This window comes from Andrographis paniculata, unplaced genomic scaffold (genome assembly GCF_009805555.1).
Source record: "Andrographis paniculata isolate CXL003 unplaced genomic scaffold, ASM980555v1 Contig65END, whole genome shotgun sequence".
In the NCBI taxonomy this organism is placed as follows: domain Eukaryota; kingdom Viridiplantae; phylum Streptophyta; class Magnoliopsida; order Lamiales; family Acanthaceae; genus Andrographis; species Andrographis paniculata.
The window spans coordinates 5,809,416-5,836,011 of record NW_026137601.1 but is presented as its reverse complement, the minus strand read 5'-3'; the positions used below and the strand labels follow the sequence as shown (position 1 = coordinate 5,836,011).

Genomic DNA, 26,596 nt, shown 5'->3' with positions numbered 1-26,596 from the left:
TGGATGAAGAAATTTTGTTATTACCACCACACTGATTATTGATACGTATATCCATTTAAATAGATAATCAATCATCCATTTAAATAGATAATCAATATACATTTAAGATAATAGTTAATTGATTCATTGATTCATAGGTTAAGGTGTTTCTTTAACTCTCCAAAGTAACTTGTAGAATTCCTCTTAATTAACTTCAATGCACAAGTTTAATTTTATGCCATCATTAGCATGGGTAACATTCTGAAGACGTATGGGGTTTGCCTTGTTCGCGCCATAGATTGAGAAAGAAAAGGGGAAAATTAAACCGTCCTACTTTGTAAAGTATCTGTGTAAAAACACCAAGTTGAGGAGATCAGAAATTAGTTCAGAAAACCTCTACAAAAATGGACATCATATTCGGCAGTTCTTTACCTCCTATTAAGAATGGCAAAATATGAAGGAAGACGCAGGACTTTAGGGTTTAGATCAGAAATTTAGTTCGAAAACCTCTACAAATTGGACCACAGACTTGCTTTTGACCTCCGATTAAGAATGGCGGAAGATGAACAAAACGCAGGACTTTAGGGTTTAGATCAGAAATTTAGTTCAAAAAACCTCTAGAAAAATTGGACCACAGACTTACTTACCTCCGATTACGAATTGCAAGAGATGAAGGAAGACGCAAGACTTTAGGGTTTACAAAATGCTGAGAAGTAGGCAAGACCTAGGCCTTTATATTTATATATATATATATATATTCATCCCAATAGACTAATCTTTCAAAACAAATTTGGCCTATTTAACCCAAGTTTGGATTGGCCCAAGCCTATTTATATTAGAAATATCGGTATACCCAACATGTGAATAATAAACAACTAGCAAATTTGGGTTCGCCATCTTGGGCAGGGAGGCGGATTGCGGCGCTTGATAAGGTCCCAATGGTTGTTATTATGAAAACCACCCCTCGTTCAGTGAGATAAGTTCATTACATTACATATAGAAGTGATAGAAAATAATTATTCTTTAACAGCTACGGAAAGAAAACTATATGACGGAGCATTATCGTCAAAGCAAATAATCAATGAGCTCATTTATGTAGCTACTTACTATAATATGAGCATAGCGATTTATGGGAAGTACAATGATCTACTATAAAAATATGTCTTCGTCCCAATAGACTAATCTTTCAAAACAAATTTGGCCTGTTTAACCCAAGTATGGATTGGCCCAAGCCTATTTATATTAGAAATATCAGTATATCCAACATGTGAATAATACACAACTAACAAATTTGGGTTCGCCATCTTGCGTGATAAGATCCTAGTGGTTGTTATTATGAAAACAACTCCCAGTGCAAGTAACATCCAATATTTTTTTTAATATCTGAAAAATATGCCAATAAGTTCATTACATTACATATAGAAGTGATAGGAAATAATTATTCTTTAACGGCTACGGAAAGAAAACTATATGAAAGAGCATTATTTTCAAAGCAAATAATCAATGAGTTCATTTATGCAGCTACTTACTATAATATGAGCATAGCGATTTATGGAAAGTGCAATGATCTACACCACGTAGCTTGACATAACATTATGTGATACACATAAATGCTTATAATGCAAGCAAATTATACAAAATCAGATAAAAACATATAAAACACATGCAATCTCAAGATTTGGTATATGAGAAATTATCAGTATGTTCAAATATATAACCTCTCCTCCGTTGACCGTGAGAATTTTCATTTTGAAGTTTTCCGAATTAGAAGAACCTGCAAGTACAATTTGCATACTTAGATCACAATTTTAAAGATACAAAGAAATAATAAAATTCTCTGGAAGATTAGATCTTATGATTTCCATTGAATAATATTAATTACCAGAGGAGTAGGGCCCGGCAGCAAGGTGGGAGGTCGACCCACCCACAGCCGCTGGGGTGGAGTATGCAGCCGGTGCCATTGCCTCTAAAACCTCTTCTGGAGACGATGTTCTATTTCTTTTATGTGTGCTATAGTTCAATCTGAAAAATTAAACCTTCCAACATTGAAAAGTTACTCTTATGAAAATATGGACCGATAGATCGTTTTGACAATGAAAACCACACGAAATCAAATGAAACAAATGTAATTTAACTCAGCCCCTAATAAACCCACTTACATACGATTTGAACAAGATGAAAAGAACGACACCCAAATATGCGACCAAACAACTCGGTAGCCCTAACTCTTGCAACTATGGATCTACAGCTATTTCGAAGACAAACCTTCGATTTATTTGACGAAGAGTGGACAAGAACACATCACTCACAAATTTACTCAAAGAACAATCTAACAAAGGGACGTCGGAAACATGCAGAGTCTGCTCGTCACGGGAAACAAGATCACTGGTTCTCAAACTTCACAAGAACCGAGTGACCTTACCTTACAGAGAATATTAAAGAGAAAAAAGAAAGGGAGAAGATATGAATGAGAATAACATAATATAAGAATAAGTAATGGCTGCGCATGTACAACATATATTAGATATATTATATCAGAATCAATGGCTTGTATGGTTCCTCACCTTGAACACCTTCCCGCGGGCCTCTAATTTCCTTGGCTCTCACACGGAAGCACACAATATGGAAAGAAAGAAAAACAAGCACAAGGTTCACTCAACTTACTCTCTAATGGACTGGGCCTAACACATGTTAAAGTATATCCGGCTCTATCTATGTAAAATAAATGGATAAAGATAAAGTCTGTCTATTTGGACAGACATCAACTTGGTCAAGGGGCAATCCGGGCATTCCCGGAATATTCTGGAATGTTCCGGGAGGTTACTATTAGCCCATTTGTTCTCGATAGCCTTCTGATTCGATACTCAGCTTGATGTTGGTCATGAAAAAAACCTCATAAGATGGATGTGGATCAATATCAGACGTGGATCAGCCAGACAAGTGGGGCCTTAGAAAATTAGCTTAGTTCTTACACTTGCGCTTGCGATAAATTTGGGCCTCAAATATCACGTCGAAATTAACCGTACTCCCCCTAGCTTTTTGTCTCATAATTTCATTGAGTGTTTAGGGTATTCATCGCTAAAAATAAAGTTACACTCTTACGTAACTAAAACAAAATAGTCAGTAAATAAAATTCAAAAATTGAAACACATCATTGAAACTTACAACTACAACAAAAATAGGTACTATGTTAATCATATGTATTACAATATATACTTTTCATGCACAACTTAAATATAGTAGAAGATCATACTTTTCTCCAATTTTTATTAATTCTCTAGCCACTATATCTCTAATGAAGTGAAAATGTACATTAACATGTTAAGTTCGATCATGAAATTCAAGATTCTTACACAATTGAATACCGGACGTACTATTCAAAAAATAGTAACAAAATTACGCAGATAATGATTTAAGGGATTAAGCCCTTGATGAAAAGGTTTTGCAAGATTTTTAAAATATATTTAAGATAAAGTATAACAAATAATATATGTATAAAAATAAAATAAATATCGTAGGTCTTCCTATAGTAACTCTAAAAACATCATCAAAATTAAAAAATTTCTTTGACCGGTGCGTGTTCAAGTCGAACTAACGGAATATGAGAATTTGATATGTTTGATTAAAAAAAGTAAAATGAATTAATAGAATCGAAGGGCTGAAAAATAATCTACCTTCTAAAACATAATTAAGTCCAACTTAAAAAAACAATAAAGTATGTCTAACAGGGTAGAAATTGGATGAAACAATGGATAGAAGTGATTGTGAAGTGTAAGTGAGTATTTAAGTGATAGAGAGGACGGAGCAAGGTGTTTATGTATTTCCTATGACTCATGACTTGATTGGTATTTGACCTAAGGGATTACAACCAAACTTTACATCCATAACCAATAATATTATTTCTAAGCGAAGCCGTTGTCACCGGACCAATATGCAAACACATGTCTTATTAATCATTATCAATTTTTTTTTTTTTTTAATTAGTGGCCCTATCCCTCTGATCTTTCTCTTTAATTGAGGTTAAATTCAACTCGTAACTGAGCAGGTATACAAGGCTCTGTCGTACATAATTGCTACCTATACCTTGTTAACAATGCAATGCGGGCATAGACATAAATAGTTAACTCTTCTATATCGTTCCATAATATTATCAAGAATCTAGTTTAAACAACTCAAATGTGAACATGGAGATTTATCCCTAATCACATAAATTGTGTCTTGTTATCACTCTCGGATTAAGAATTTATTGTATTTTTTGTCAGTTTCAAAACAATTAACTTAAAAATTATGAGAAATTGTGATTTTTTTTCCCCACTAGTTGCGGCTCATTATTAAGGTATATAATTTTATGACATTAACTCATCCACAGTGCTTTCTACTACCGGAATTGGAAAATAGCACATGAGGAGCATGTGTGATGATGCGGCAACAGTAAAGCTTTGATGGGCTTTCCAGAGCAAATGTGGGTGTTCAGGTGCACTTGCTCTGGCCTCGGCTAGGAAATTAAAGTAATGTATTAAGTTTAAGTTTTATTATTATTATTTTTCAATTTTGTTGTATTTGATTCTCTCGCCAATTTTCCACAAATGTTGCTTTTATCTTGTGTGTTGACTGAGTTCTGCCGAGCATTTCATATCTTCACATGAAATTCTGTTCTAATATTTTCAACATGTCGTATAATAAGTTGACCATTCCACCATCCATTTTGGTCATTCTTGTAGCATGTTGGAATGGAACAAAACAAGTTCTACAGCTAACGACACCATCCTTTATACACATTGCATAAATTCCTCTTTGGTGTCAGTGTGACAGCGTGACAACACCCAGCTTTTTTGTTTTATGCTAAAAGAAAGAAAAGGAAGTTTATATTAACTAGATAGGATACCAATTGTTGATCATAGTATTGAGCTTGAAATAGATTCCACCATTTGATTTTGAGTTCTTGAACAAATAACAATGGGTGTGGTTTGTTCAAAACCTTCGTGGATCTAAAATACCAGCAAAATATATAAGGGATTTTGAAGTCAATATGAAAGAGTAGAACTCATTGAAATTCATCTTCATCTTTCTATATAACTTTTCAAATCCAAGTTAAATTGCATACTTTTTTAGATAATAGAATGTCCACTAATGATAAAACCATGTGGGGAATTCTTTGACAAGATTTGTATTAAATGTAAAAAAATAATGAGTGAATGAATGGATGGTATGCCAAAACATCTAGAAGTATTGAGATGTGTAGTCATTTGTGATAAAGTTGACTAAAATTGTTTTTCTAACGAATAAAAAAGACCATTCATGCTAATGACATACCTTTTTAATGATACCTTGGGATTTGGCGATACAATCATGATTATGAAATTTTTTTGGAGTCAAATGTTCTTAAGTATTAAGGTTAGGTAATTCTTTGAAAGAAGCTAAAGTAACAAAGTGGGAAAAGAGAATTGAGCTTTTCACATTAGTTTGAGAAGATTGAGCTTCTCAAGTGTCGGTTAATGGAGAAAATTCATAAAATGGTAAGAATCTATTGTTGGTAGGAATGACACTGTTTGGGATAAATCATAGTATTTTGGAATTTGACGACTTGATTGATTTCATATACTTACAAGAATGAAAGATTTGGTTGTGCAATACATGATTGGATATGGTTTGGATTTCTCTTAAAGTGAAACACACTTTAGGAGTCTAACGTTTCCAATATTCTTCACCTTGCACAAGAAAACTTTCAGAAAATTCTTTTACGAACTCTAAATTATTATTTCATTTCAATAAAAGATTAAAAATATGGCCTTTTTCTTTTTTGGGCTGAGATAGAAAATTTGTATGTCAAATTATGTTCGTATGGATTGAGATTAAAATTGAACGTGGCATCGTAGGCTTCAGTTTATGACTCACCATAACCCTTTAGAAATTTTGAAGTGGAGAAATAAAGTAACAAATTCAATGAAATGAACTGTTAAAGTGCTGAATATCAATATCAATTACCAGTAATATATCCAAATTTTTAATATAATTTCTTTTTAAAAAAAATCAATCATCTTGAAAATTTCAAATATAAAAAATAAATTATTTTATTTTATTTTTACTGTTGAATAATTCTTCTATGGTCAAGCCATAAACTAAAGTAGAATCTTGCTTAGATGATGCTCCTAACTTCCCATTTCCACTGCCGGAATTCTTTTTCCGAATATTACTATTTTATAGAATAAGTGACTAAGTGCCAACAAAACCAATAATACTTGCTTAAGTAACTACTGGGACCACATTCATCCTTTCACTCACCTATTTCTTATAAGCATAAATTCGTTTAATTCATGCTTTATTGTCATTCAAAAGTTGAATCACTTCGTAGGTGTTGGCCACAATGAGAAATTTTCTCACGTCTTCCCCCATTGTTTATATTACAAATATACAACCTGATATTGCTATCACTTATATCCATTAGCTCCATGTAAATACACCGGTGCTTATACAGATCTTGTTCGCCTAACAACTCACAATTTGTATTCACTTCATTCATTGGTCATAGTGGAACACTGATTATAGATGTAACACAGGTTTGATCCAACAACCAATTAATGTACATTCCACAAAGTCAGCATCAACAATCTAACCGCCAATATAGACGAAGAAAAGCCATCTTTCAAATGCACGTATACAAATTGCAATAAAGGTTAGTTATTTCGAAGTTCCAGGAACGGCACCATCGGATTATCATATCGCCTAGGTGACACCGTGCCACCATGTTGACAAATTGACAATATGGCAATTTACCTAATATAAAATATGGTAAACCTTAGATCAGTGAACTTTTCATAAGTTTAATAAAAAAATATAACTGTACTCAAACATCACCATCAAAATACAAAATTAACTTAAATGTTGAAAACATAATTATTAATATAAAGAAACACTATCAAGTTCTCAACTCAAGAAAATAAGATAAAATAAAAAAAATAAGTTTCGACGAAAAGAAAAATAAACATGCAAATAAACCTTACATACAAATAACCTTTACTACTGACCAATGATGGGCAGTGATGGTGGGTGGAGAAAACAGAGGCAAAAAAGAAATGTAGCGGCAACCTAGGTTTTTTTTTTTTTAGGAGGGGGGGGGGGGGGGGCGGGGGACGGAGCTAAAACAATTCGAATTGGGTTTGGTGATGCCAAGACGCCAGCCTTGCAAAACGGTGAGGCGAGCTGCCTGGTGCTGCCGGTGCACTCCCAGGACGCCAAGGTGCCATGAAAATCATGATTATAATGCTCTAAAGTAAAACTAAAGTTTAAGTACTATATGTTGCTGATGATCACCACAAAATACGAAATAAAATGCTACAACATTTGCCTAATATACAACCAACAACATCTTCTATAGAATTAATATCAAGCAACATATTCGGTTTACAAGCACCATATACAGTTTTATTTATGCAGAATCAAACTCTGCAGGTGGTTTCCTCTACTTCTCTCACGACTCACCCTCGTCATGGGGCAAGCAACCAAGAACAATCTTCAATTGAAGGAAAGATAATGTCATAAAAGACATATTTCTGGGATGAGTAGGCTACATATATTTATTTTGAAGTCCAATTTCACAAATACATAGAAGAGAGATCACAACAACACATGAGAAACAAGAAAAAGAAAGAGACACAACACTATTGCATACAGTGGAACTCTTGATGAACAAAAAATTCTTTCAATCAAATATTAACTTGTCACACTAATGACTATGTCGAATGTAAGCATTCTATTCTAATTTATTGAATATTAGATGTATATTTTATTAGTTATGTAGCAACTTTAGTCATTAAACTAAAATCAACATCTTTTGCTAATCTCGGGCATTTTAATTCAGCTATAGTAATTCCTCTATCAGTAATTAATTTTATCACAAATGTAGTGGTGCCAATCGAATACCTTCTTTCAAGAAAGGAACTATCCTGTACAAAAGATGCAGCGATCATAGGTCCTGCCACTATACTGCCAAATGCTGTTCCATCTGGCTGAAGTAAGGCTGTACTCAGCCTTCCATCATTGCCACTTTGAAGTCCACCTCTAGATGGAACAAAGGAACCGACCATTGAAATAATTTGAAACGGACCCTAAACACACAGGCACATAAAAAAAAAATATATATATATATATATAAAATAAAGATAGATGACCAACTAGAAAAACATGCTCCTGATCAAAAGGTACCGATATTTATTACTTGAAGATTAAATATTTAATCGTACTTTAAAAAAGTGCAATTCATAGCATAGCATTGAATTGGCCATAAAATTGATAAAACATCCAATTCAATGATTACTGTCATTCCCAAATTGAATATAAGTGCAACCATAAAATGGTTAACATCAAAGGCAAGTAGTTGAATAAAATGTCATTTAAATGGAACATTTTCTGTACGAGTGCAGATGGATGAAAAAACATATAGAAGCACGCAGATAAACACAAAAATAATTAAATAAACAAAATCCAAGAAAGCCCAAGTAAACAAACCAAAGGTACCCTCCTAGCAAACTAGAATGAAAAGTCAATATAGATTTAAGTAATTTAGGAAACCTTGTATATTCTGTGTTCGCCATATTCCGCAGGTAGTCGGATTGTGGCGCCTGATAACGTCCCAGTGGTTGTTATTACGAAAACAACCCCTGGTTCAGTGATAGTAGCATCAACAATCTTTGCTAAGAGATCCTGAAAAATATGGCACTAAGTTCAGTATGTTAAAAGTGGAAACTGGTAGGAATAAGACAAGATCTCATCAAGGTAAATAAAGTATTGTTTAACGGCTATGGAAAGATAAATATGTGTCGAAGCATCATCGTCAAAGCAAACAATTAATGCAGTTTTTTTATATAGCTACATACTAAATTACAAGTATAGCAATTTATGGCAAGTGCAATGATCTACACCTTCACGACGCGTGGCATAATATTACATAATACAGGTATAAATGCTTCTAGTGCAAGCAAATCATACAAAGTAAACAAAAACACATGTAATCTCAAGAGTTTGAACATGAGAAATCATCATTATGTTGAAATATATAACCTCTCCTTCATTGACTGAGATAATCTTCATTTTGAAGTTTTCCGCATTGGAAGAATCTGCAAGGACAATTGTCAACGGTAGTGTTTAGGGTTAGATCAAATTCTTATAGTTAGATCACTATTTTATAAAATGCAAAGACATAATAAATATCTCTCCAACATTAGATCTTATGCTTACCTGAGGGTGGTGCTCGGCAGGAGGGTTGGAGGTCGACCCACCCACACCAGCTGAGAAGTAGGCAAGACCTAGGGATGGCAATGGTAGGGTCCAGCCAAACCCGAGACCCGACCCGACCGAATACAGATAGTTGACCCAAGACCCGACCCGAACAATACCCGACCAACCCGAAATTTTTTTTTTAATTGTTAATATTTAACTTAAAATTGGACCCGGATCCGACATATTTTAATATTTATATATTTTATTCAAAAATATTATAATAAAATAATAAAAAAAACTAAACACATTTTTTTAATATAATTTATATTATTAAAAATTAATTTTTTTCATATATATAATTAATATATTAATAATATATTAATCGGGTCCGGGTCGAAGTAGGATCCACCCGTTGACCCGAGACCCGACCCGGACCCGATAAGGGTAGACATTACCGGACCCCAAATAAATGGATTGGCCGGAGCCTGTTCATATTAGAAATATCAGTGCATCCAACCAGTATATTTGATACCCTAGAAATTGCAAAGGTTTTAGCAAAAAAAAAATGCAAACTATGATTCCACTCTTATAAAATACGGAAAAATTAGATGTAACATGTCTTTGATCAATCCACACAGTGAGCATCAACGCTCTTACAACCAATATAGACGAACAAAAGACATACGCCAAATGTAACTATAAAATTTGCAATCAAGGTTAGTTATGTTTGGATTCTGGGCATGGCACTAAGGGACTATGACATCGCTTGGTTGACATAGTGCCCGCCATGTTGATGAATTGGCCAACTTATCAATTATAAATTTCTAATATTTATTATAAAATACAAAATATAAAATACTAACCGAGATCACTGAACTTTTAATAAGTTTAAAATAGAATATCATATTACTAAAACATGAAAGTATTAAACATCACTAACAAAATACCAAATACAAAGATGTTAACTTAAAAGTTTCAAAACGCGATTATTATTATCCATGAAAAATTATTAAAAGTACTCATGCATAATCAAGAAAATTAGATATAAAATCAACAAAATAAATTGGTATGAAAAGAGAAATAAACATACAAAAAAACCTTACATATACTGACCAACAACCGTAGTGATGGCGCGTGGAAAAAATAGAGGCAAATAGGACGAGAAGAGGAAAAAAATGTACCAGCAACCTCGGGGTTTTAGGGTTTTAAATTCAAGTTGGGTCATGTACTGACTCAAAAAATTCAAGTTAAGTTCGGTGATGCCAGGCCGCCGGCCATGTCAAACAGTGAGACGAGCTGTCTTGTGATACTGGTGCACTGCCAGGAGGCCGAGGGGCCGTGATAACCTTGATTATGCTCTAAAATAATACTAACATACTAATACTATATATTGGTTTTGATTACCAAAAAGAATATCTTGAGTCTAAAGGAGTGTATTCATTTGAGATTTGATTGGATTTTAAAAAAAGTTAATATATTTATATAGATTTAAAAAATCCACCAAGTCTATGTGGAATTTGATGAATTTTATATATTGATTAAAATGAATTTTATAAATTTAATTTGATTGTATATAGATTTATATAAATTTCAGATTATTGTAGAATAATTGTGCTATGACTTTATATAATTAGTATAAATTTATATGAAACATATTTTTAAATTTTATACAATATTTAAATAATTAAATAAAAATACCAAAAAATGTAATAGTTAAAATAAAAAATATATATTTTTATTAATGATGTATAATAATTGTAGCATAATACTATTTTTATATATTAAAATTTTTAATTTTATATATATATATATATGCATTATTAATTTAACAAGTTTGCCTTAAATGGTAATGAAATAAAATAAATATGGAGACAACAATGTCCCATGGTCATGTGATTTGAGTTTCAAATCCTCTCCATATCTTTTTTAACGAAATTTATTTGGATATTTATTTTTCTGATGTAAAAGAAAATAATTAATAATTAATAATTTCAATTAAAACTATATATTTTTGAAAAATTTGCTAATATTTGCTATATTATATTTAAAATTTTGAAATTATTATTATATTTCGCTAGTATATTTTAGTTTTTGAAATTATTATTATTTGATTAAAAGATTATAGTAATGTTAAAAAATATTATAATAATGTTTATTACTTCTAATAATAATACTAATAATAATAATAATAATAATAATAATTTTAAAAATTTATCAAAATATCTTCACACTGTATTATTGCAAAGTGATTTAGGTTAAAATCCTACCCATATAGTAAGTGGACCCTTTATTTTAGTGATCATTTTTAATTTTTATTTTATTTTAAAATATAAAAAATAAACAAAATAAAAAGATTACCTATTAGAAAAAGAATAAAATTAAAAAAAATAATTATCCACATTTCTGCCGGGTCCGGGTCCGTCATGTGCCCCATACATGGATAATTTTTATTTTATAATAAAATAAAAAATAAAATATAAAAATATAATTAAAAAATATTATATAAATTATTATAATAAAATTAAAAATAAAATATAATAATATAATATACAAATTATTAAAGGTCGCGTGTTGTTGACCTTGTGAATACGTGGATAATTTTTATTTTATTTATTTTATTTATTTTTTAATTTTTATATTTTTAATTTTTAAATTTTATTTTATTTTTTTATATTTTAAATTTTTTAATTTATATATTTCAAAAAAATAAAAAATAAGAATAAATATAAATTATCTACATGGTGTCCGCCGGAATGTCACGCAGCTGCTACATAGGCATCGAGGATTAAATGTGCGAAAGTTTTCCATTTACGTGACTATTTTAAAACCGTCTCCAGTTACGGGACTAAAATTATTATTTTTCGCTAGTATATTTTAGTTTTTGAAATTATTATTATTTTTACCCTGTATTATTTATTCATAATTTTCAACAAGAATTTCATAAAATCCATAGAATTTTAAAGTACATAATTTTTTAATACCTCAGTATTTAAAAAAAAACAATTAAAAGTGAACGTCTCATGATTTTAAAAAAACTTTTAAAATTTTGAATTGAATACTTTCAAATTTTTTTTAAAATTACATATCTCTACAATGAACATGTTACATGTATTTATTTCAGCTTATGATTTTACAAAAAGAAGAAAGAAACACAGCATGATAAACAAACTCCCACCACATTTAATGGAACACTTGATGAATAAGATTTGGGTTCAATTAAATATTACCTTGACACACTAATGGCAAAGAAAATCAATGTATGCTATTCTAATTTACCAAATACTTAGATGCACAGATATTAGTTACATAGAAACTTTAGTCATTAAATTGAAATCGAGATATTTTCCTAAACTAGGGGATTTTAATGCTGCTTCAGGAAAGGAACTAACGTGCAAAGGAGATGCAGAGATAAACAAACTCAGGCCACAATTGATCCCACACTTGATGAATGAAAATTGTTTACAATCAAATTATATATATATATATATATTTAAAGGGTAAAATTTAAAACACCTAATTAAACAATTAGTGTTATTCCAAAATTAAATATAAGCGCAACCTAAAAAGCACGCACACAAGAAAAAAGTTAAATAAATAAAACCCAAGTAAATACAAGTAAACAAACCAAAGGTAACCTCCTATCCAAAAAGAATAAAAATCAATATATAGATGTAAGTAAATTAAAAAAACCTTATATAATGAGGGTTCTCCATGTTGCACGGGTAGGGAGATTGTGGCACAAGCTAAGGTCCCACGGGTTGTTATAACAACCATTATTCTTTTTAATATATCTTGAAAAATATGCCAATAAATTCACTACATTACAAGGGGAAGTCATAGCAATGAAGTATAGTTTAACTATTATGGAAAGATAAACATATTATGGTCCATCATTGTCAAAACAAACAACGAATGTAGTTCATTTATGTAGCTGCATACTAAACGAGCATTGTGATTTATGGAAAGTGCAATGATCTATAGCTTCACGACGCGTGGCATAATATTACACGATACATATATATAAATGCTTATAATGCAAGAAAATCATACAAAATAAAATAGAAACACATGCAATCTCAAGAGTGGGAATATGAGTACGTTGAAATATATAACCTTATATAACCTTTTCTTCATCGACTGTGAGAATAGAATATACTGTTTGAAGTTCTCAGAAGAATATGCAATCACAATTTTTCAAGATTAGTGTTTAAAGTTTGATCAAATTATTATACTCAGATCACAATTTAAAAAACAGAAAGCAATAATAAAAACCCTTAGATGATTAGATCTTCTGCTTTCCATTGAATAATATAAATTACCTGAGGAGTTGAGCCTGGTAGTGTGGGTGGTCGATCCAGAGAAACTGGGCAGATATTTAAGCAGAGTTTCCTCAGGCACCAATCAAGCGGCCAGATCCGCCGTACAGGACGTATGCGCGCTGGGTATTTATAACCTGAGAGAACCCTAGGGTTTGGTGCCCAGCAAAAAGTTATTGCGGCGCCAAACCAAACTTAATCCCTAATTTCCTAATTATATTGTTTTCAATTTTATATTTAAAAAGAGTATAAATGTATTATAAGAAAAATTGGGCCTGAAGTTGATCAGCTTGTGCTTGGCTTGGAATTAAGCTCATTTATTAAATCCAAAAGTGGCCCAAATCAAAAATATATTAAGAAAGAAGTTCCATGTGTAGGAGGAATGTGTAGCCATAAGATGGAGTTAAGCCAATAAATTAAGATTGGAAAATCAATTATACCTCCACCTAAGTCACAGAAAGAAATTAATTGGAGTTTGTTATTTTTGTTAATTTTGTTGTGCTATTCCCACCTCAATCGATTGTCGGGGCAGCTTGGTGCGATTATTTGTTTGAGTTTGATAATTGCCTTTATTTGCTCATTTGCTGGGCACTGTACGTGGGACTCTATTTGATAAATGAAAATTTTCCCGCCGCCCGTGGATGAAGATATTTATCCTAAACCACGTAGATTGTTTCTCTTTAATTTTTACATTACTATCAAATTATAGATTTATTGTATTTTTGTTGTCAATTTTACGACAATTAACTTAAAAATTACGGGAAATTGTAAATCTTTTTCCGCTAGTTGGGGCTTAGTATTAAGATATATAATTTTAGATAATAATTTGACCATAGTCGTTATTTCTATCAATTGGCATCAGAAAATGGCATGTGAGGGCACGCGCGATGATGTGGCAACACTAAAGATGAGGTGGACTTTCGATCAAATTAGATCGAAATAAAAAAATGTAAAGATATAATAAAAATCTTTGGAATATTGGATCATATGCTTTCCGCTGAATAATATTAATTACTTGACAGTAGGTTGGGAACTCAACCCACCCCTAGCCGCTCGGGTGGAGGATGCAGCCCAAAGTCTTACCATGGGAGACACAACACGATCACATTCAGTGATAAAAAAAACTCCGGCCACAATCAATGGCATACTTGATGAAATGAAAATTATTTTCAATAAAATATTCCCTTGACAGACTAATGGCTAAGCTAAATGTAAGCATGTGCTTCTAATGCTTCTAATTTACCGAATGATTAGATGTATAAATGTTATTCACATAGCAAGTTTAGTCACAAAATTGAAATCCCCAACATCTTTTGCTAAACTTGGGCATTTTAATGCTTCCTGAATAAGCAATTAATTTTATCACATTTACTGATGCTAATCTAAAACCTTCTTACAAGAAAGCAACAAACCTGTACAGCAGATGCAGTGATGGTGGGTACCTCCACTATACCATTGAATTGACTTCCCTCAGGACTAAGTACACATGTAACATCCAGGACCTCAAGGAACAGTCGAAGAATACAAGCCCCAAATTAACACTACCTCTCTTATTTTTTCTATTTGCAATGGAAACACCAGAGAAGTACTTCTCTGCATATCTTTTGGGGAAGACGACTCAGTTGAACCTCCCCAAGTCGCTTTGTGTCAGCCCATTTTGCAAAAGCTACTTTTTGCAGATCCCAGATAATGATACGGAGCTCGGCGAAGTAGGGTGTCGATTGCTATCTTGAGTCTGCAAAAAATCAGAAAACCTTGCAGCGTAAGACCCGTATCTGATCATGCGAAGGAGAACTTGGGTGCTGAACTGGCTCTAAAAGTTTGTCTCGTTGAGAGTAGTGTCCGACTACGGGAAGTTCCATGCAGAGTCGGATGGCAGCGCTATCATATGCCATGGCGGCTTCTTTTCAGATTTAAAGGTTCCTAGCCGGATGTGCTGATTGTCCGCATATATTTGTGCTCCCCAGTGCCCATTGACTTGGCACACCACAAAAGACCTAATTCAATGGTTATAGTGTTATTACAAGATGTGAATACCAATGCAACCCCTAAAAGGAGTAACATCAATGGCAAGTAGTTGAATACAATGTCAGTAAAAAAATGGAACATTTTCTTAAAGAGAACATATGGAAGAAATAACTATAGAAATACAGACACAAAATTAAAAAAAAAAAAAAAAAGGTAACCTCCTATTAAACAGAAATGAAAAATTAATAAATAAATTAAGAAACCTCGTATATTGTGGGTTAGGCAGGTAGAGCAGGTAGGCGGATTGTGGCCGTGATAATGTCCCACTGGTTGTTATAGTTGTAGTAATATCCATTATTTTTATTAGTATATCTTAAAAAATATGCCAATAAGTTCACTGCATTAAAAGTGGTAAAGACTATGGAAAGACAAATATAGTATGGAGAATCATCGTCAAATCAAATAATTAATGCAGTTCATTTATATATGTAGCAACGTACTAAATACAATGATTTACACCTTAAAACACTTAAAACACGTTGCAATGTGAAGAGTTTGCTTAAGTGAAATTATCTGTATGTTGAAATATTTAACCACTCCTTTTGTTGACAATGAGAATATGTTGTTTGAATCTTATGGTATTGGTAGTATGTTCAAATATTTAACAATTCCTTTTGTTTACAGTGAGAATGTTTTGTTTGAATCTTTTGGTATTGGTAGAACCTGCAACCCAATTTGTCAAGAGACTTTAAGGTCCTATCAAATGAGTATACTTAGATCACAATTTAGAAAATGCAAAAACATAATAAAAATCTCTCGAAGATTTGATCTTGAGATTTCCATTCAATAATATTGCCCAAGGGTTTGAACCTGAGTTTCCCAGTGGGAACCATAGTCATCTTTATGGCATCTATCTTTATGCTCCCCATTGTTCAACTTGCAAAATTAAACCTTTAAATTCAAAGTTATAATATGTGTAAAAAATCAACTAAGAAAAATATACAATTCCCAAAATGTTCAAAGAAACCATCCAAAGAGATACAAAGTTCAGAAGATAACAAATTTAGATCCAAAAAGCTTTACAAAATGGAGCACAAATTTGAACTTTTCATATAGGAATTTGCAAGGATGAAGCACATGACTGTACAATTAGGGTTTATAATTATTTTGATAAGAATGTGAATCTAATAAATATATATATATAATTCAACGTCGAGTAATGTTGAAAAATATTAGATTTTTGATTTAGTCTTTTTATAATGAAATATATCGGCCCACCACTATTATAAGTTTGGTTGGTTGTATTTGTTAATGGATTTTTAGATGGGTTGGTGAGTTTGTTTAATAAAAAAGTAATTATTTCATTAAAGTCTTATGATATCAAGAAAATTATTATAAGTGCTATCCAACTATTATTATTATTATTATTATCGGTAAATATTTTTAAATGATAAAATAATCATTACTATTTAAAATTTTATAGTTTGTTCAAGTAATTTTAAAAATTATTTGAACAACATTTCCTTTAATCTTATACAATATTTTTCATACAAACTTAAAAACTATTTCAAACATTTGGTGTCATTTCTAATAATTTTAACTTTTAATTAGATTTCTCTATAATTAGTTCGATTCACTTTAAATAGTTTGAGTGAAAGGCTCTGCACATCTAAAACATTTAAAACAAGACCGTTTATCTCATATTTACCATATCTTTTATTATAATTATATAACATGTTATAATTTTTAAAATGTTCAAGTATAGAGAACATGAAGAGCGTGGACGCAGTGTGAAGCAGATGATGTCATATCATATATTACTATTTATGATCTAAGGTAAAATTGCCACATCCAACTTCACGAGAAGCAAATATTATTTCTATTAAATAAAAGTTATTTTCAAATTAAAATATATACACTGTTATACACGTCATTTCATATATATATAAAAAATTAAATAGTTAATCCTTTCAGCATTACACGTCGAATTTGTCTGTACAAAAGAAAAAGGCTAACACAAATCACATAGATGAAATACATTACTACACATCTTCAGGTCAACCAGATACCCAATGTGCAATCCACTATGAGAACAATAAAAATACACACGAACATGTTTGATCAAACATCTATATACAATCCACACAATCATCATCAACACTTTAGCTGTCTCCAGTAGAAAGAAAAAAGGTGAACATCATATCCCTTAGGCAACACTCAGCCAACCATGTCAACAATTTGGCAATTTAGCAACTTACTAATTATAATTCATTAATATTTATTATACAATATAAAATGCTAGCATTAAATCAAACTTTTCATAACTTTAAAATAAAATATCTACCTTTAAAAAGTCAAACTACCAAACATCACGTTTGTTGGCAAAAATCAAATTTTCCTATAAAATTCCTTGTCGAGGATGATCGGTAGATTCCCAGGTATGTCAATGCAACATACTAGTGGCGTATCATTAGCAAAAGATAATGCAAGTTGATGTAGAACAACCAGCAAAAATGTGTTGTATTAGATTGAAACATCAAATATAATATTTTTACAAAAATTTAAGACAAAGAGGAAGAAAATGTAAAGCAGAGGAAAGTATAAAATTAACATTTTAGAACATGAGCATCATATACAACAAATAACAACATCCTCCATAATAAATATCAACAGAACATTAAGTTTACAGCAACACAACTACAATACTCTCAATTTACAAGAAGTTATCAAAGTGCTAAATTTTCCCTCCATCATAGTTCATCATGGGACGAGCAAGAAAGATTGATCTGCAATTGAAGGAAAGAACAGAACATTCACATGAGACATAAGAAAGGGACACACCATGATCACATACTGTGATAAACAAACTCCTGCCACAATCACCGGCACACTTGACGAATGATTTTTTTTTTTCAATCAGATATTCCCTAGACACACTAATGGATAAGCACTCTTCTAATTGTATTAGATGTATAGACATTATTTACATAGCAATATTAGTCACTAAAGAGAAAATCACATCATCTTCTGCAAAACTTGGCCATTTTAGTTTGTTGGGGTTTGAATTTTCGGTTTGAGTTTTGTATAGTAAAAAAAATTGAATTGATATAATTATATAATGTGATATAAATAAGTATTGATACGATATTTTTAAATTTAAAATTAAAATTTTAGTATAATATAAAGAAATAAGTGTTTGATTTAACATTTTATGAAAGAACAAATTTGATAAATAGTATAAGACAACAAAAATATTTCAACCAAACACACAAATAACTTTATAACAAATTTAGTGATTCAAATGCAAAACCATCTTTCAAGAAAAGAACTAACATGTACAACGCCTGCATGCAGCAATCGTTGGACCTTCTACTCTACCACTGAGTGCTCCCCATCAGGACAAAGTAACGTGATATTCATCCTACCTTTTTGCCACTTAGAACCCCATCCTTAAATGGAGCAATTGTACCGACCAATGAAACAAGTTCTAACTGACCCTACAAAAAAATTATATAATTATAATAAAAGGAATTAAATAGATGAATAAATAACAAAAAATCTGATAAAAATATAAGTAAACAAATCTAAGGTTAACCTCAATCAAACAAGAATGAAAAAACAATATAGATGTCAGTAAATTAAGAAACCTCATATATTGAGTGTTCCCATTCTTGCCCATAATGGCAGATTGTGGCGAGCAACAAGATCCCACCGGTTGCATTCATGAAAACAACCCCTGGTTCTATCGTCGCAACTTCCATTACTTTTATGAATATATCCTGAAAAAATATGCCTAGAAGTTTAGTACATTAAAAGTGGAAGGATAGGAGCTCTCATCAAGGTAAAGAAAGCATAGTTTAATGGCTCTGGAGAGAAAAATGTATGACGGAGATTAATCATCGACAACATAAATAATCAATGTACTTCATGTATGTAACTACATATTTAATTACAATCATACTGATTAATGATAAGTGCAATGATCTACTCCTTGACGACACGTGGCATACCATTATATGACACACATATAAATGTTTATGATGCAATTAAGTCATACAAGACATATTAAAACACTTAATACACATGCAATTGTCAAGATTTTGCATAAGAGAAATTATTAGTATGTTGAAATATTTACCTCCCCTTTGTTGACAGTAAAGATATGCTTTTCGATCGATCAAATTGGTCAAGAGTGTTTAAGGTTAGATCAAATTCATATACTTAGATAACAATTTTAAAAATGCAAAACCATAATAAAAATCTCTGGAATATTAGATCTTAAGCTTTACATTCAATAGTCCAACCTGAGGGTGTGGGCCTGTGGTTTGTAGCTGGCGCCACAGTCCTCTCTATGTGAGTTGCCTTTGGGCGCGTTATCGTTCAACAAGAAAATTAAACCTTTGACTTCGAAACTAATCTGTGTAAAATAAAAATAAAAAATAAAAAAATTGCTACAACCATCTTGCAGGTGTTTAATTGAGTATTTGGAGCTCTTTCCTTTGTTTGAGAGAATGTCTAAGACAAGTAGAGTGGGTATTGAAAAAAAAAAAACAGATAAAAGAAGCTTTTTATAAACAGGGACAATGACGCAGAAGGAAAAACTGCTGTAGAAATACAAAACTTGCTTCAACTAGTGGGAGTGAACATTATAGAAGTAAATGTTGGTCAGAGGTAATGCTTGTTTTTCTCGTCTTCTTTTGGATGTATGATATCATGAGATATCAAATTTTATTGATGGAGAATGTTTGTGTTATTATTTATAGGCACACACTCTCACATTTGATAACCGAACGATTAAAATTTGTAGATAGAGTAGAAAATATACACGAAGTCTAACATTTTCGATAAATGATTGGTGTAGATTTGTATAGAGACAATATAGAATTGTGAGACATTCAATGTTCATCTTGTACACGTATAAATTTACAATAATCATAATGGATAAACAAATTAGCCAATCAAAAACAAAGCTAGGAGAACAAAAATTTAGATAGAAAGAAACTTATAAAAAATAATCATTTGATGTGACGTTTTAAACTGAACAAATGTACAAACTATTGAAACAATTTCAAATAGACCCTACACAATAAATAAATAAATAAATAATTATAAACAAGGCAATGGATAAATAATACACATGTAGACAAACCAAAAGGTAATCTCCAATCAAACAAGAACGGAAAATCAATATAGATGTCAGCAAATTAAGAAACCTTGTATATTGTGGGTTCGCAATATTGCACAGGAAGACAGATTGTGGCCCATGATAAGGTCCAACTGGTTTCTTTCACAGAGACAACCCCAGGTTCTGTTGTCCTAGCATCTCTAATTTTTCTTAGTATACCTTGAAAGTATGCCAATAAGTTCAGCACATTACAAGTGGAAATGATAGGAGCTATTATTAAGGTAAAAAAATTATAATTGAATGGCTATGGAAAGACAAAATATATGATAGAGATTAATCATTGTCAACATAATATTCGATGTACATTTTTATAAACATACTATATTACGAACATAGCGATTAATGACATGTTCAATGATCCAAACCTTGACGACGCCTGACATATCATTAGATGGCACACGTATAAACATACTATATCACGAATGATTTAAAAAAGTGTATAGTGGTTCAGCCCCTAGTACACCAACATACAAACGATTCAAAAAATAGATGACAAGAACCAATACCCAAAGATGTGATCAAACAACTCACTAGTTCCCATCATCTCGCAACTATCGATTTACTTTTGAAGACAAAACCCTAGATTTATTTGACTTACGGTACACAAAAACACACCACTCACAAAATAAATGATCAAACAAAAGGATGAAGAAGACATAATCAGTCTACGCGTCACCAGAAACAAGATCACCGGTCCTCAAACTTCACAAAATACACAGCTAGGAACTGAGAGAACTTACCTTAGAGATAGGATTAGAGAGTAAGAAAAATGAAAGAATAACCATTGAGAGAGAATGAAAGATGATAGAGAAGATATGAATGAGTAATGGCTGCGCATATACAACATATATATATATATATTAGGTCGGAATCAATAGGTAACAAAAAACCCTCCATCGGACAGATGTGGATTAATCTCGAAAGTGGATCCGTGGGCCTTAGAAAATTGGCTTGGTTCTTACTTGGCCTTTGGATCAATTTGCGGCTCAAATATCACATGTCAAAATTAACAATCCTCCACCTAGCTTTTGTTCATACAAGTGTTTAGGGTCTTCATCGCCAAAAATAAAATAAAATTCCTGTGTAAATAAAACAAAATTGTCAACAAAGAAATTTTAAAAATTGCATTCATGATTTAAACCTACAACTACACATAAAATTAGTTGTACATGTTACTCATATGTATAACAATATATAGCCTTCGTGAATGACTCGAATTTATTAGAAGATAATACTCTTGTTCAAATATTATGAGGATTAATTGGGAAGGAAGTTTCTGTTACTAAATATGTAATATTGAAAATTGAGATGCTTCAATTCAAAATCAAATAACAGATTTGATTAAGAAGATTAGAGTTTTGCGTTGCACGCGATCTCCTTAAAGAAAATTCGGCCTGCCACCGATTGCTTCCTAGGATAAAACGAATCGATTATGGATTTACAATCCCAGAACGAACTGAACCAAGAAACAAGAAGTTTTTAGAGGAGAAATTAATTAGAAAGGAAAAACAGAGAGTCGAGAGCAGATTTTGTATTTATGTTCAAGTTTTTGTTGGCTGTGTTCTTTAATTTAAGAAGAAGAAGATTAAATCACGTGTCCACTAAAACGGTAACCACCTCAACACGTTCCAATATTTATTGTAATATTTTTTTATTTTTCCGATTAAAATTTGAAACAATCAAAATTAATTAATCAGATAAAATTAAATTTAAAAGAATTGGAATTTTTCTTATTGGGCCCAGCCCACGAGCTCCCACGGCCAAGGTCCAATCTTGACATACCCAATTCCAAGCCCAAGTCAAAGCCCAAGCCAAAGCCCAAGACATTATCTCATCTAATCCATTCCCAATTGAACAATAAATGGGAATAAATGCTTATAAGGAGGTGGTGGTTTGTTTGTTCTTCCCATGCGGGACAAGGCCAATTTTTATTTATTTATTTATATCTTTCTTCTCCTCTTTCACACACGAACAATCCCCCACGTGAAAGAGAAAATGACGTTTAGTCGATGAAAGAAGAGCGAGTTCTGCATAGGATAAGTAGGTTTCCCTTTGAACTTTCCTTGAGCAACACATAGGTTTACCAATTGTCCAGTGGATACGTTATCCTTGAACTGTTCAATTTCTTAGTAAATGAACTACAAACCGACACAGAATCCACATTTCTAGTTTGGTTCTCATTATTTGGTCCATTTTGGCTACGGAACCCATCCTGGTTCTGCAAGAGTTTCTAAAGAACTTAGCCTGGGCAGTTCTCTTTTGAAGCGGCCTCACTTCTCTCTTACATAGGTGATATTTCTAAGTATCCAAGTAATACAATACTCACTTAGTAACCATTAAAGCACTTATTTGCTTCCTTCTCTACTCTGTCACTGTTCGTTGATAGGAATTGGTTGAGGCTATTAGCCCCCACAGTGATGAACATAAGTTTTATAGGCAGGTTGTCCCATTGAATCTAGTTCTTGGGATCTCCAATCATTTGAGGTTGGGTTTTCCTTTATAAGACTTATATTTCAGCAGGCTTACTCCCCATTCCGCTAGTCAATTTGTACACTGCATCACGATTTAACCCTTTGGTTAGCGGATCCACTAGGTTATCTTTTGACGCAACATGGTTTATCGTAATAACCTTAGTTGTGATCACTTGTCTTATGGATTTGTGTCAACGGTGAATATGTCGACTCTTTCCATTGTACATTGTACTTTCTGCTCTGCCAATAGAAGATTTACTATCTAATATGTCGACTCTTTCCATTATGGAATGTCCTCAAGGAAGTGGCAAATTCATTTTGTCTCTTCTCCAGCTTTGTCCAAAGCAATGAACTCAGATTCCATTGTGGATTTGGCAATAATTCTTTGTTTTGAGGATTTCCAAGAGATTGCTGCACCAGCTAGTGTGAACACATATCCACTAGTTGATCTCGAATTAAGTGTGTCAGATATCCAATTGGTGTCTGAGTAGACTTCTACTACAGCTGGACGTCTGTTGTAGTGCAGCCCGTAATCTCGAGTGTACCGTAAGTACACTCAGCTTTCCAATGCTCACGACTAGGATTACTTGTATACGTACTCAGCTTGCTTATAGCATAAGCTATGTCGGGTCTAGTGCAGCTCATTAGGTACATTAAGTTTTCAATTATCCGAGCGTATTCGATTTGGGATGCACCATCTTCACGATTTTTGGATAAATGGATACTTTTTTCAAGCGGAGTTCTCGCTATTCCTGCATCATCCTTACTGAATTTTTTGAGGATTGTGTCTACATAATGAGTTTGACTCAAAATTAGACCATTTGCGTTTATGTTGATCTTAATTCCTAAGGTCACATCAGCGAGACCCATATCCTTCATGTCAAATCTAGAATTTAGCACGTCTTTGGTAAACTTAACGATATATTTGTTGCTACCAATGATAAGTATATCGTCTACGTAAAGGCATATTATCACGTAACCTGACTCAGTGGTCTTTACGTATATACATTTGTTACATTCATTGATTTTGAAACCACTATCCATCATGGTATGATCAAATTTTTCACTCTATTTCTTTGGAGCTTGTTTAAGTCCATATAGTGATTTCACAAGTCTACAGAATTTATTTTCCTTTCGTAAAACTGAGAGGCCTTCCGGTTGTTCCATGTAGATCTCTTCATCAAGATCTTCATTTAAGAATGCCGTTTTCACATCCATTTGATGCATCTCGATATTCTGCAAAGCAGCTATCGTAAGGATCATCCTAATGGATGTTATTCTCGTGACAGGAGAATATGTGTCAAAGTAATCTAGCCTTCTAGTTGCCTATAGCCTTTGATCCAAGAGGTTTCGAAGCAGATGGGAGATCCACAAGTTCCCAAGTGTGATTTTGAAAAATAGAATCAATTTCACTTTTTACAGCTTCTTTCCAGAGAGGCGCTTCAGCACACTTCATAGCATCAGTATATGTTTGAGACTCGTTTTTAAGGAGATAGGTGAAATATTCATTTCCAGACAACTTTTCAATTCATGCTCATTTGCTTCTTCTGAGTTCAGGTTCCTGACCTGGTTCAGATTCAGATTCAAATATTTCCATTCAATCTTGGTCTTGGTCCTCAGTTTCGTGTTCTCGATTGACCGAACTAGGTTCAACACCTGCCTTTCCAGGGAAAACATTTTCAAAGAATGATACACTCTTTGATTCCATTATCGTATTTTTTTGGGATATCTGAGAGTTTTGAATCCAATACCAAGAATCGATAGGCAGTATTGTTATGTCCATATCCCGATGAAAATGCAGTCCACTGTCTTGGGACCGATTCTCACACATTTGGGAGGTGGCACCACTACCTTAGCTACACACCTCCACACTCGAAAATGTTTGTAAGATGGTTTTCGACCTTTCCAAAGCTCATAAAGGGTCTTCTCTATCTTTTTCCGAGGTATTAAGTTAAACAGATAATTACTGCTTAAAATTGTCTCCCCCCATAGGTTTTGGGGTAGTCCACAACTTAACAACATCGCATTCATCATTTCTTTTAATGTGCGATTTTTGCGTTCCGCAACGCCGTTTGATTGAGGTGAGTAAGGTGGAGTTACTTCGTGAATTATTCCATTTTGTGCACAAAAATCATCGATCAGAGTTTCATATTCTCCACCTCTGTCACTTCGAATTCCTTTAATTTTTTTGTTAAGTTGGTTTTCCACTTCATTTTTGTACAAAACGAATTTACTTAATGCCTCGTCTTTGCTCTTAAGCAAGTAAACATAACAATATTTTGTACAATCGTCAATAAAAATGTGATAAAGTATTTATTACCACCACACGTTTGTACAATTTTTGGATCACATACATCACTGTGAATCAATTCGAGTGGTTTAGTTTCACGATAAATAGTTTGGAAAGACGATCGAGTTTTGTTTTGCTTCCACACAAATTTCACATTTGTGTTTATTTAATTTGAATTTCGGAATGTGGTTCATGTTAATTAATTGACGAATTGAATCATAATTAACATAACCCAATCGACTATGTCACAAAGTAGAGGACTAAACAATATAAGCAACAAACTTATTATTATTATTATTTTCAATAAATGTCATAATACAACATTTCAAAAGTCCACCCTCTCCATATCCTTTACCCACATACACTCATGATTTACGCAAAGCAAAATTATCACCATTCATATTAATATTAAAGTCGTGTTTCATTAGGAGTGTCCCGAGACTAGGTTCTTTTCATCGCTGGTATGTAGAGGACATTAGCCAGCGTCACGACTCTTCCAGATGTCATCTTCAGTAGCACCTTTCCTCTTCCCTTGACTTCTGCAGGAGCAACATTCCGCATGTACATCGTTTCTCCTTCGACACGCTCGAATAAGGAGAACTGATTCTTGTCCATGCAGATATGGCGAGTTGCTCCCGTGTCTAGCCACCATTGTTTCTTGTTTGATCCCACCAGATCTTCTTCAGAGACAACACATGTCAGGTCGAGTGACTCTTCATCTTTAGTAACGACGTGTGCCTGATTCGTCTCTTTCTTTCTTTTCGGCGCCTTGCAATCTATCAAACGGTGTCCGACCTTTCCGAAATTAAAACATGTGCCTTTGAAGGTACTCTTTTCCTTTCCAACGCCGCCAGATGGCTTCAACTTCTCTTTTCCCTTGTCCGTTAGCTTCCAGTTCTTTCCTGGTTGCTCATTGTTCCTCGGAGCTGTCCAGAAACGAGAGCCTTGGCCTTTGTGCTCGACTACATTGGCCTTGCTGCCGAGTATCAGATGTCCCCTGCTTGCCAGGTTCGATCTATGCTCCTCTTCAGTTTGGAGACGATTAATCAGTCTCGCCATATCTATTTCCTTTCGTTTGTGTTTCAAGTAAATTTTGAAATCACCTCAGCTAGGTGTAATTTTTCAATTATCATCGCCACTTGGAAAGCTTCACTCAACTCCATTCCCTCGG

The 26,596-nt window shown here is 32.8% G+C and overlaps 2 long non-coding RNA genes across 2 annotated transcripts; both read right to left on the bottom strand.

Annotated features, from left to right (window-relative positions):
* Positions 1-8,561: 8,561 nt before the first annotated feature.
* On the bottom strand, positions 8,562-9,323 carry LOC127262439 (uncharacterized). The gene is made up of 3 exons (XR_007841132.1): positions 9,214-9,323; positions 9,037-9,092; positions 8,562-8,679 (listed from the first exon to the last, which is right to left on the bottom strand). It is a non-coding gene; the product is annotated as an uncharacterized LOC127262439 (long non-coding RNA).
* An 8,789-nt stretch (positions 9,324-18,112) lies between these two features.
* On the bottom strand, positions 18,113-19,232 carry LOC127262437 (uncharacterized). The gene is made up of 3 exons (XR_007841130.1): positions 19,127-19,232; positions 18,813-18,976; positions 18,113-18,265 (listed from the first exon to the last, which is right to left on the bottom strand). It is a non-coding gene; the product is annotated as an uncharacterized LOC127262437 (long non-coding RNA).
* Positions 19,233-26,596: the final 7,364 nt, after the last annotated feature.